At 33.5% G+C, this 13,045-nt stretch overlaps 1 pseudogene; it reads right to left on the reverse strand.

The window, feature by feature from the left end:
* The window catches only part of LOC113074856 (protein kinase C zeta type-like), a 94,883-nt pseudogene that overhangs the window by 20,389 nt on the left and 61,449 nt on the right, over positions 1 to 13,045 (reverse strand).

Here is a 13,045-nt window from a genome sequence, read left to right on the forward strand (position 1 = left end):
GAGAAACAGACATGTAAATAAATCACAACATCAGTCAGTTAAGGTATATAATGTAGAGCATCTTTCAAATTAACACCTAACACTTTTTTTTTTAATCTGTCAGAAGTTTTAATTTTATAAACAGTGCAGACAGGATGTTACAAACCATCTGTATTGAGAATGTCTCTGGGTGTGAAGACACGGGCCAGAGATGTGTTGATAAAGTCAAGTATTTCCGTTCTGTCAACACTTTAACATTAAGCAACACTTATAAGCAGCTCAAAGAATTAAAGAGAACGTCTCTTACCCAAGAACTAAAGCTGAAAAATGACAATGAACATCTTTTTGGAGGCTAAGGGTGAAATGACAGATCTCAGCCCAAACGAACACGCTTGTTTTTCTATCATGTCTGGAACTTTCCATTAGTGAATATTGTTTTTAAATCGAGCTAATGATGTTTTCTATGATCTGACCTTAGGCTTGACACTTACAGAAACCTTTATGGGTTTTATGATTTTAATTAATTTATTAAGTTGTTTTCCTCATGGGACATTCAGCTCCATGCAGGCAAAACCTGACCCACACACCCACACACACACACACACACACACACACACACACCCAGACACAGACATTGATTTCCAAAATCAGAGCAATTGAATTTCCTGGAAGAGTAGAAAGCAGATTAAAGAAAATCAGTCTCAGCATAAAGAAATGAAGAGAAACAGATTATTTATTTTTTATATTATTTTCTCTCTTCCTACAATTATCTATGTTTCTTTCCTTCCTAGTTGTCCTCCTCTACCAATGGAATACTCAATCATTCTGCTAGAAGCCAAACATTTTTGTCCTGTCTAATAACAGTTACTTGCTGACCTCAAACATCTAACATATGCGTCCCGTATTGAGAATGAAAGAGAATGTGTCATTATACTATCGGTGAGATACTATTCATTTTAAATGGAATTAGTTTTTACTTCTATATTACCCTGTTTCGTTTTATTTTAATTAAAGTTTTAGTAACTCTGTTTTGTTTTTGTAATTTGTATTATTATTATTTAAGATTTTCATTAAGTAAAAATTCAATTTCAGCGTCAATTATTTAAATACATCAGGTTAACCTAAATTTAAAAAAAAAAGAGAAATGTTGTCTTTAAAACAAGCTGAAATAAAATGTTTCTTTTTTATATTTTATTTCAAGAAACTTTTTGTTTTAGTTAACTATAATAAACCTGACTGTAGTAGACAAAAAACATGGGCATTTATTAATTCATCATCGGGATCTGAAGCTAAAATGAATATGAATAAAAATAAAGGGAAAGTGTATGTTTTAGGTGCTTTTACTAGTCAGCATTTCTTTTAAGTTTTCCAGAATAACTTTTAACCACTTTAACACTCTGCAGCTTATTCATGCCCAAATCGCTCTCTCAATGCATATGAGGTGCATAAATGATTATATAATAATCAGATTATTTTTTTTTTAAGTGTTGTCAAATTATTTTAGATGAACTATAATATATATATATATATATATATATATATATATATATATATATATATATATATATATATATATTTCTTAAATACAGCATGTCAAACTGCAATCCATTGCAATAAAAAGCCAAACTTAAGGCATAATTAAATTTTTAGGTTAATTAAACCTTAATGAGTGTGAATGGCGAGTGCACAACATACATACACAGAACACACATGTACAGTACAGTAAAACAGACGGAGAACACATTCCCTGAAGAAACGCCTGCTTTCCAGGAAGCCATTACATTGTTTGTGCTTATTCAGAGGTCAACTGCATGTCTCTGTCATTCTGGAAGGACCTCTGCTCTTAATGAGCTTCATTCATGTGTGTTAGCGGACAGCCATGTGGCTTTATGTTCCGGAGCCAAGTTTACAAAGAAAAAAGCTTTGACTGTACAGAGTTTATTTTGTGATGAATAGTTGTAGAGTTTAGTTTGTCTTTCTATTTGATGCCTGTTCACACATATCAGGTTTCCTTACTGAGAGTGAGAAGGGAAGAAAGAGATACGGCTAATGCTACAGTGCATAGAAAATAATTTTTTATTTGATTTGATAACCAAAAGATAACACAATAATGACTTTTAATGTTGTGTTAGTGCTTTATCATAAATTCAAATCTCACTGCAATAAATCAACTATGGTTCAAAGGTTTGGGGACTCATGCCAATGGCCATGGCTGCATTTATATAGTAAGAACTTTAATACTTTCTAATATTATTACAATTTAAAATAACTGTTTTAATACTTGCAAAGTTGAATTTTCAGCAGCCGTTCTTCCAGTCTTTAGCATCACATGATCCTTCAGAAATCATTCTAATATAATGATTAGGTGCTCAAGAAAACAGCTGTGATGCTTACATTTTTTACAGAAACTGTGATGCATTTTTTGAAGGATTCATTGATAAATATAAAAAATTATATTTTGTTTGAATTTATTTGAAATTGATTTGAAATAGAAAATTGTCTGTAACACCACAAATTTCTTTACTGTCACTTTTCATCAATTGAATGTGTCCTTGCTCAATATAAGTATCAATTTATTGAATTGAATTTGTATTAAATATCTGATCATTGGAAGGTCTTAAATTTTAGAAAATAAAACCTTAGAAGAACAACCACACTTGACATATTGCACCATATCATTATTTATAAAAAAATGTGTGAAAAAGTTAAGATACCCCTGTACCGTTAACAGGAAATAAGAGGATAAGTAACAGTCCCGCACTGCTACTGAGATATCTTTGATGAACTGATCATCAACAAGTGTGAGCAGCTGTGTAAAAGCAGAAGTTTTGGCAGTTTGCTGGCCTGGAGCCTTCAGGTGTGTGTTAACACAATCTCAATGAGGCAAGTCATCAGCAATGATCTTAGAGAAGCAATTGTTGCTGCCATCAGTCTGGAAAGAGTATTACGGCTATTCCCAATAATTCTACAGTGAGGAAGTTTATTCACAAGTGGAGGACATTCAAAAGAGACCCCAATCCAGTGGGCATCCCAGCAAATTCAGAAAATGCTGTGGCGAGGAAAGCTCAATAAACTGGTGCAATGTTTTAAAAAAAAGAGTTAGCAGAAATTCCTCCAGAACAATGTGAGGGACTGATAAAGCCAAACAGAAAATTATTACTTCAAGTTATTGCTGCCAAAAGTGGACCTACAGGCAGCTGATTCATAGGATGTCTAACTTTGTCACTCGTGGCTCTTCCATCTTGGCATCATGACATTCATAATGACAAAGTGTGATGTTGTTCATCTGAGGTTTTATATTCCAAATTTTAATACCTGCCAAGGACTAGATATGATCCAGAATACCAAGGAATTCAATAGGCTGGCCTAAGTTTCACATGGCTGTATGTATAAATATTCTTCAGTTCTTTCAGTTTTTCCAAGGGAGATTATTAAGCAAGAACCTAAAAATAAAAAAATAAAAATCTTTACTTTGACAGTTTGAATGTGGGTGCAGTGGGTAACAGTTTTTAAAACAGACTGACGCATGAAAATGATGTTGTGACAAAGTGAGTAATTTAACTCCCATGACCCTTTTCTCCTAAAAAACAGTCTGTGTATTCTGCATCTACACTTACATCTATCAACTGGCCATCGCTCTCCGAAATGATTCATTTATTTCTATTATTATCTGCAGATGTTTGTCTTTTTTCCGATGTTTGTTGTTTTTCTCTGATGCCATGCTCAGGAAAACATTAATATAAAGGATTTCGGGCTTCATTTGGCTCCTAAAAATGATATGAGGACACAGGAGAAATGGAAAAATATAGAATGCAAGGGTAAAGAGTTTGCTCAACTGTGACCAAAGTGTCTTCGTCTTTCTGAGGCTTTAGCGATTGAAAAGGAGCGCAATCCCACAGCACCATCTACAGGTGACTATCACACTCACGCTTCCAAACTATAATCCGCTTTCTGTATTTTCACAGATCTGTAAGGTTGCAACAAATACACTACGTTTTCAGCCACACAAACAAACAACTGGCATCACAGCAAACAAAATGCATGCAATATCATCTCCCATCTCATTTTTGTCTTATCTGACAAGCATTATCACCATGACAGCAGTCTGTTACCTCATCGTCATGGACCAGCTCTTTCTTCACCACCTTCATGGCGTAAATCTGTTCGTTCTTCTTGAGTCGGACCAGCAGCACCTTGGCGTAACTGCCTCTCCCAATGACCCGGATCAGGTCAAAGTCCCCCAGACCGAGCCCCTGGGAGATCTGAATCCCCTCGATACCGTCCACCACTGCCTTCAGATCCTGTGTGAAACAATTTATATCAAACACACTAAGAAAGGTGCATGGATACAGTGAGATTTCATGTTACATGTGTTCCTGACTTCCTGTACAAACTGTATGGATATTAAGAATGCAACTAAGAGCATTTGTCCACGATTATTATTCAATGAGAACCTGTGGATCTGCATCTTACCTCTGCGTCATCTTCAGCTTTCTCCACTTTCCGATTGTGTGCTAAAAAAGGGACTTGAACTGAGAGACAGAGAAAGAGAGTTTTTATTATTCATAATATATTTTATCCACAAATTCGAAGAGAGGATAGGAGAAAGTATTTTAACATTGAAATATTCACATTATTTAACAGAAGTTGTATTGAAATAAGTTTGTTTGATGTATCACCTGGAAAAATAATTATCAGCAATAATAATACATAAAATATTAATTTAATTGTTAGGATGGGATAGGATTGGATAAATTATTTTAACACTGAAAAAATGAATTTGTCCATTTAGATGGTTAATTTCAATGCAACAGTTTTGATGAAAATATTCTCATGCATCACTCAGAAATAATAATAATTATAAAGAATAATAATAATAATAAAGGACAGGAAAATATATACATAACATTGAAAAAAAAAAATACAATGCATCACTCAGAAATATTGCCGGAAGTCATTTTAGACTTAGATTTATTGGATTAACATCAATTAGATTAAATGCTTTGAAATGTCACAGAGTTTAACCCTCAAACTAAGTTCTCCCTTACAGTTGAGCAATTTACAAATGCTTCAACTAAATCATTAGCAAGAATCAATTCAAAAGAACAATTTGCTTTCACAAATCACTAAAGTGTATAGAGTTCAGTCTTCGAATGTTTCAGCTGAAGAGAAATGTGTAGTGCTCTCAGACCCCAGCAGAGGGAGCCACAGACTGGACTGTCTCTGTCATCATTACTCACACCTGATGGACTACAGTATCCTTCCACAGTCAGCAGTGTGCCCTCTGACAGACAGAGGACAGAATGACCTCAATACCCACACAAAAACAGCGGAGATGGAGACCTACTTGCGTCTGTTTCCTCAGGGTCCTCAGGGGGGAGCTCCACTTCCTCTCCACTTTTATCATCGTCTACCAACGGCTCCTGTGATGGCATGACTGGATCCTGCAGAAAAACACAGAGATGCTATTTTTCAATGTGCTTTTTTTTTACTCCCCTCCCAGACACTCGCAAATCAAAACTGACCCTGATCACCTAATCAACTGAATTTACCTTCTTAATAAAGGTCTCTTATGCAAGATCATTATTTTGAAAGAAAAATGGTTTATTTTTTAAAATCGTTCATCAAAATGTAATAACTTTCACTACCTTTGAAATTACTTTTCTTATCTGTTGATGTAATAATGAACACCACAGGAAAAAATTACATTAACCACCGATATCACAGTTTGCTTTCCACAATCCAATTAAATCTCAGTGGATAAAATTATTACATTACTTCCCACTGAATATACTATTTCACAAAATGTCATATTTTGAAATGCTTCTGAAACTTTTTAAACCTTCTTGACCACACACACACACACACACACACACACACACACACACACACACACACACAAATTATTATAATAATCATTGCATCATGTAGCATAATCCTATTAAAATATAGTAATCCAATAATAATAAATAAAATATTAATTTACATATTAGGATGGGATGGGACTGGATAAATGATTTTAGCATTGAAAAAATGAATTTGTTCATTCAGATGGCTACTTTCAATGCAATGGTTTGTAATGAAAATATTCTCATGCATCATATTTTGAAATGCTTCTGAAACTTTTAAACCTTCTTGACCACACGCACAAAAAATATTATAATAACCACATTATAAATATACTAAAATAATTATAATATATATTAATACAATAATAATAAATAAAATATTAACGTACATATTAGGATAGTATAAGATTGGGCAAATGATTTTAGCATTGAAAAAATGCAATATAGCTATATAATAATAATAATAATAATGAAAAATAACCATAATATTACTATTAACAGATTATTAATATATCAATATATACATACTATAACTATAACATTTCTCTATAATGTGACATTAATTATAAAACAATGATGATAATAATTATTATTCATAATAATTATTGCAAATAACAACTAATTATAAAAAAAATACACAAAATTTAATATTTTGACATGCTTCTGAAAATTTTAAACTTGACCACACAAAACAAATATTATAATAATCACATTATGAATATTGTTTAATAATTCATTATAATAACATATGGTTATACAATAATATGATATAGTTGTATAATAATAATAATAATAATAATAATAATAATAATAATAAATAATATTACTATTAACAGATTATTTATATATCAATATATACTATAATACTATATAATTTCTATATAATGTGTATAATGTGTTCCTTACTATTTATAAAACAATAATACTAATAATAATTACTAATATTAATTATTTAAAATTAAACAAAAACTATTATTAAAAAATAACACAAAATGTCATATTTTGAGATGCTTCTGGAACTTTCAAACTTCTAAATAAAATACTATACTAATCACATTATGAACATATTATTAATTCATTAATTCATTATTATAATATATAGTTATAAATTAATATATATATATATATATATATATATATATATATATATATATATATATATATATATATATATATATATATATACCAATAACAATAATATATAAATATTCTGTTAATAGTAATATCAATATAATAATGTTTCCAATTCTAGTACTAAGGCATGTTTTAAACAGGTTACAAATAAAAACAAACAAACAAACAAACAAATCTGAGTATTTCAGTATTCTCTGGTCATAGTGGCACTACAAACACTATACTACTATATCATTTTTATATAATGTGTATAATTGTGTGCCTCTCTGAAGACACGGGAGTCAGTTATAGCCAAGTATTCTTAAATATAAGTCTTCAAGACCATAAATGTATAACTACAAACTGAGGACAAACACTGGAGAAACTGTAGTGCACTGAAGATGTTTCAATGTGACAGTTTCCAGTCTGTGATTTCAACATTCAGCTCAATTCAGTACTGACAAGACACTGTTATCATCTGACAGATTTCACAAGGTCGATCTCTGAAACATAGTTAGAAAGCCCAACAAAACTCTTCAGAAGTGAGAAGAGAGGAAAACAAGAAAACTAAAACAATGAGCTTATTTTAATCAAATGACAAATGTTTTTCTAAGCTCAGTTTTTAAAAGCTGTTTTTTTTATCCTTTAAGTCTATGAAGACTTCAGTCACAACACACAGATGATGAATATATTCCAAGCTGACTGAAAGACTCACCATATGCCTTTGACAGGTCAGTGGGACGAGCTTGTGACAGCGTTTATGGACCAGTAGCTTGCAGTTGATACACTTGTAGCCCTGACGCCCCAGTCCCCATATCCTCTCGCTGCAGTGGCCACAGTACGCTTTCTGAGAGACACACACAGACATCATTACTGCAGTTAGACTAGCCTTATCTATGATCCATTTAGCAAGTCAAACACTTCAATGAATGAGTAAATCAACCAACTACCAAAGAAAAAAAGGGACGTCCTACAGATATCACGTGAGCAGATAGCACACATCAGCTGAGTAATGCATTCTGGATTCAAAACAAGCACAAAACTACAAATTAAATCATTTAAAAAAAGGGAAAAAATTATTTAAAAATACGCTACCATTCAAAATGTGGGGGAAGGTAATTATTATTTATCTTTATCTTTATATATATATATATATATATATATATATATAAATATATATATATAAATTAATACTTTAATTTAGGAAGTATGCTTTGAATTGATTAAAAGTGACAGTAAAGATATTACATTTCTATTTCAGTATAAATGCTGTTTTTTTCTATTCATCAATGAATCCTGATAAAAGATGTAGAATTGTTTTCACAAAAATATAAAGTAGCACAAATATTTTAAACATCGATAACAATTAGAAATGTTTCATCAATCATCATACTATTATGATTTCTGAAGGATCACGTGAGACTGAAGACTGGAGTAATTGCTGCTGAAAATTTAGCTTTGCCATCGCAGGAATAAATTACATTTTCCAAATTTTTTTAATTAAAATAGGATATTTTACATGGTAAAAATATTTCATAATAATACTGTTTCTACTGTATTTTTTGCTCAAATGCAGACTTAATAAGCATTAGAAATGTAAACATTAACATCTCGGAGACTTTAGAAAAATTATACCAACCTCAAACATCTGAACGGCAAATAAAATAAAATTAAATAACAATTTTATAAATAAAATAAAATAAGCATTCAAACTGTAAGGAAAAAATTAATAATTCTTACAAATTGTTGACAGGAACACTGGTAAGATAAATATCATGCTACATACTTAATGTACCATATTTACATTATATGTGTTGCTAAAATTCTGTGTAACGCTAACACATACTCAGCACCTGTACATACTTAAGGCCTAGCTAATGCGTTCAACAGATTTAGTTTAAAATCCAGGCACGAACAGAGGACTCTGCTGACAGCGCTGGAACCAACATTAGGGTTTCAAACGCAGACACACACACACCTGCTCTCACACACACTCCGTGAGTCATAAAAACATGAAAATATCCCAAGCTCAGTTCGTCGTGAGGTTTTGCATCTGTCCACAGTAAAAAGTGCTACATGAATGCATGATAGAAATATAGAAAATAAAAACTGTGGAATCAAGAAAGAAGCAAAAAGCTCATATTGCAAACCAAGCAGAAGTCTTCAGTCACGTTGTCCACCAGGGGGCCGTCTAACAGCAGGACTTCAGTGCATCATGTAGCATAATCCTATTAAAATATTCTAATCTTTTATCATCAGACATGCACTTCCTCCAACAGTTTCCCCTCTCTGTGTACAAGCATCAGCTGTTTAATAGACCTTTAACAAACCCTCAGACAAGGACTCTTTGGACACAAGATGCTCTTCTTGTCAGTGCTTGACGTTTCCTGTGTTCCCTGACTCGATTTCACAGCTCTGTGAGCATTTCATGATCCCTTGGCTGCTGGTGAGTTTTTAGACAGCACTTCCTCACAATCTAAGGAGATGTTCACCTGCCGCAGTGATTTCTCCATATCTCTGGAGCCTCCAGCCCTGATGAATGGCCTACATTTTCTTGCCGCTTTCCATCAGGTGCTCAATGTATGTAACTGGGGTTAAACACTGAGAAATCAGATCTCCAAAGCAGCAAGCATTACAGTATATCTAAAGCTTGAAGCTGGAAAAGAAATGAACATGTTCTTTATGCTTAGGAATGTGAAGAGGAAAGAATTGTAAACATTCTGGTTTCTTGATGGCTAAATTAAGAATTCCTTTAGCGTTTGAAATGATAAATACTTAATTCAGAAAAAATAAATAAATACACTTTCATTACCAAATATTATTTTAATAATATTTTTTACACAATTTAATGACTTTTTAGTGGCAACATAAATGTTATTTAATAACTATAACTATATAGTCAACAATATATATAAATAATCGACAAAACAAAAGCAAAATAAGTAAGATTTAATAGATTTTTTAATGAAATACTACCATTTACAATACTAAATGTCAAGTGAACAAGTCAGTACACTAATTTAAGTCTTTTAGACGGTTTTGAACTGCATGGATTTGATTAAAAGAAAAAACCCTACAACAGAATAACTATTTCATAATAGTAATTCGTTCAAGAATCTGATATCTCTGGCTGCCATAAATTCATCTGATTCACTAAAAAGAACCGGTTTATAAGAGTATCAGACTACACTGGTTGTGCTTTATGTATTTACTTCACTTTCATTCATTTGTTCATTCGTTCAGGAAGTCATTCATTCGTTCAGGAAGTGGACTAAACTGGATGCACCATATTTGTTGGACAAAAAAAAAATAGTTTTGGAATCAGACTTCACTGGTCGTCCCATACCTATGTGTTTGATTCACCAATAATTCAGGAATTGGACTACACTGATTGTGCTGTACAGTAGGGCTGCACGATGTGTCGTTTAAGCATCGATATCACGATGTACGAATCCACGATAGTCACATCGCAGGATGTGCGGCTGTTGTAGTTGATCCGTTATTCATTAACTATACGGGCCAGCTGCTCCCTGGCCCTTGACGAATGTGATTCGCGGAGAGCGCGAAAGAGAGAGCGCGCGACAGAGAGAGCGCGAGAGAGTGAGAGAGCGCAAGAGAGAGCACGAGAGAGCGCGAGAGAGAGAGAGAGAGAGAGAGTGAGAGACAGAGGGAGAGAGTGAGAGAGAGAGAGAGAGAGAGAGAGCGCGCTTCAAACAACACGAGCGCTGTCTTGCTATCTCTCCCTCATGCATATTAATCAATTGACACGATGGTGTCGATGTTTAAATCATTTAAAATGAGAATGTAAATCTGCTCACCCCATTTTTGTTTGTAAGAAAAAATGTTATTAGATTTCATATCGCAATATATATTGCAGAAAAATAAAATATCGCAATGTCATTTTTTCCCAATATCGTGCAGCCCTACTGTATAGTATGTTTTTGATTTAAAAAGAAAAAAAAAAGGCTCAAAACAATTTGTCTGGGAATTGGACTACTCTGGTTGCCCTATACAGTTTGTATAACACTGTATAATTCACTACAAAAAATAAAATAAACAAACGCTCTGACCTGTCATTCGTTAAGAAATCAGTACAATACACTGGTTTTGCTCTATATATTTATTTCACTAAAAAAAGAACTGGTTCAGAGTCATTCTTTCTGAATTTATTTTGTTGAACTAGCACTAAAATCATCCTCTGCTTTACTGTGACGTGAAATATTAAATATTCCAAAATGTCTGTTTCATTTCCCACCAACAAGTCTCAAGAACTTCCTCAAGGACTACTAGAAGGCAGCATTAGATCACACACCAGCGGGAAACGATCAAAGAAGAACATCTCAGAGACACCTGAAGCTATATGCAATGATTCTGTGCTGTTATTCTTAGAAATGTGTGCAATCTTTCATATAAACAGTGTCTTTCTTCATCTCTCCCCGTCTCGCATCTGAATCCCAGCACAGCTTCCACCCCCTGGACTTTTTTTAACATATCGAGCCAGCGCTGCTAAGCAAATGTAGTGCCAGGGAAACAATGTGTTTCTGCACCCATTTAAAACACATCAAGTCTGCAAATATCGGGCTTTCATTCAGGAGAGTGGATTAAACTTTAAACTCAACCAATTGTCCCCAACAAACATTTAGCACAGCTGAGCGAATGGGGCCTTCAGGGCTGAGCGTGTGCCCCATGTATCCCAGATACAGCAGGAATAACATTGGAATGTAAGTAAAGAAAAACTTGAAACTACACTACTACTGTCCCTGATCTATGAATGCAGCGACAGAAAAATCGAAATAAGCCTTTGTCTGTGTTGTAAAAAATCTTATAAAAACTTGAAAAGACTTGGAAAGGCATGTTTAATCACTTGGCATTTCTGGGCTTCTATATTGGAAACTAAGCAGCAAAAGACCATTGAAATATGATCACCACATATCCACTTTATATGGTAATGCGTGCCTTCATGTGGGTGTTGTTACTTTTTTATCTCTTTAATATGCAAAGTGGTTAGCCAATCACAACAGAAGTGATGTACATATATCAGGTAGAAAAAACAACCTGTTTAAATCTCGGGGGCAGAGAAATTTTAAGTAAATTCATTAATTATGACTGTTCTTGGTGCAAAATCCCTTGATTAAAATTATAATTTGGACTTCAGAAAAGAAAAGTGGATTGTTATGAAATTGGCCTCTTAAAATCTGAAGTATCTGTGGGTGGGTGATGTGATGTCCCAAATTCAGTCAAGAGAGCAGCTCATTTCTAGCCTACCTTAAATAAAACAGTAAATCGATTAATAATATTATTTTTACATTATTAATTTAGTGAATTAATTGCAATGAAATCACAAATATTACTATTTGCTAATATAAATTAATAAACAAATAATTCAAAGACATTGTGGCATGAGTAAAGCATAAATGAGCAAACACACAAAAAGTGGTCAATATATTGTTTCCTTATTAATTAAACTGAATCCCTTCTGATTGCACAGAACTGCAGATAGACAAACAGTGATCGGAAATGACTAGATACAGGACTTAAAAAGTTAATGCAAAACTTTTAACCCAGCAGAAGAGAATCGGTCTCCTTTTGCAACTCACTATGTTTTTATGAGGAGTAGGGAAAAGCAGCAAGAGAGGATCAAACGTTTATGTCAGACACTTTCACATGCGCAAACACCCACACACACACACACACACACACACAGTTCTCCTTGCCTGCCTCTGTATTTTTCCTCCTAATCCTCCCTCCTCTGTCTCTTTTGTAAAGAGAGAATAAAACATGTCTAATTCAAAGCCATCCATGTCATTCAGCTATTTCTAAAACACACACACACACACACACACACACTACTGAGCCATAAGTGGGACACTGATGATAATTACAAGGACCTGAGGCTCTTCAGAGCGACACCATCTGTGAATCTCTGAAGAATGGGAGTGATCGTCTGCATCAGAGTGCAGCCCAAAAACGACACACGCATTCAGGTCACACACACACCAATCACATTCTTAGACATGATCTCTCAGATTTTAAAACAAACAGGGTTCACCAACCAGAGTTCACTTTGAAAGGAAGGCAAAGCATGCTTGCCAGAACTAGCTCGG

This window comes from Carassius auratus, unplaced genomic scaffold, assembly GCF_003368295.1.
Source record: "Carassius auratus strain Wakin unplaced genomic scaffold, ASM336829v1 scaf_tig00015508, whole genome shotgun sequence".
In the NCBI taxonomy this organism is placed as follows: domain Eukaryota; kingdom Metazoa; phylum Chordata; class Actinopteri; order Cypriniformes; family Cyprinidae; genus Carassius; species Carassius auratus.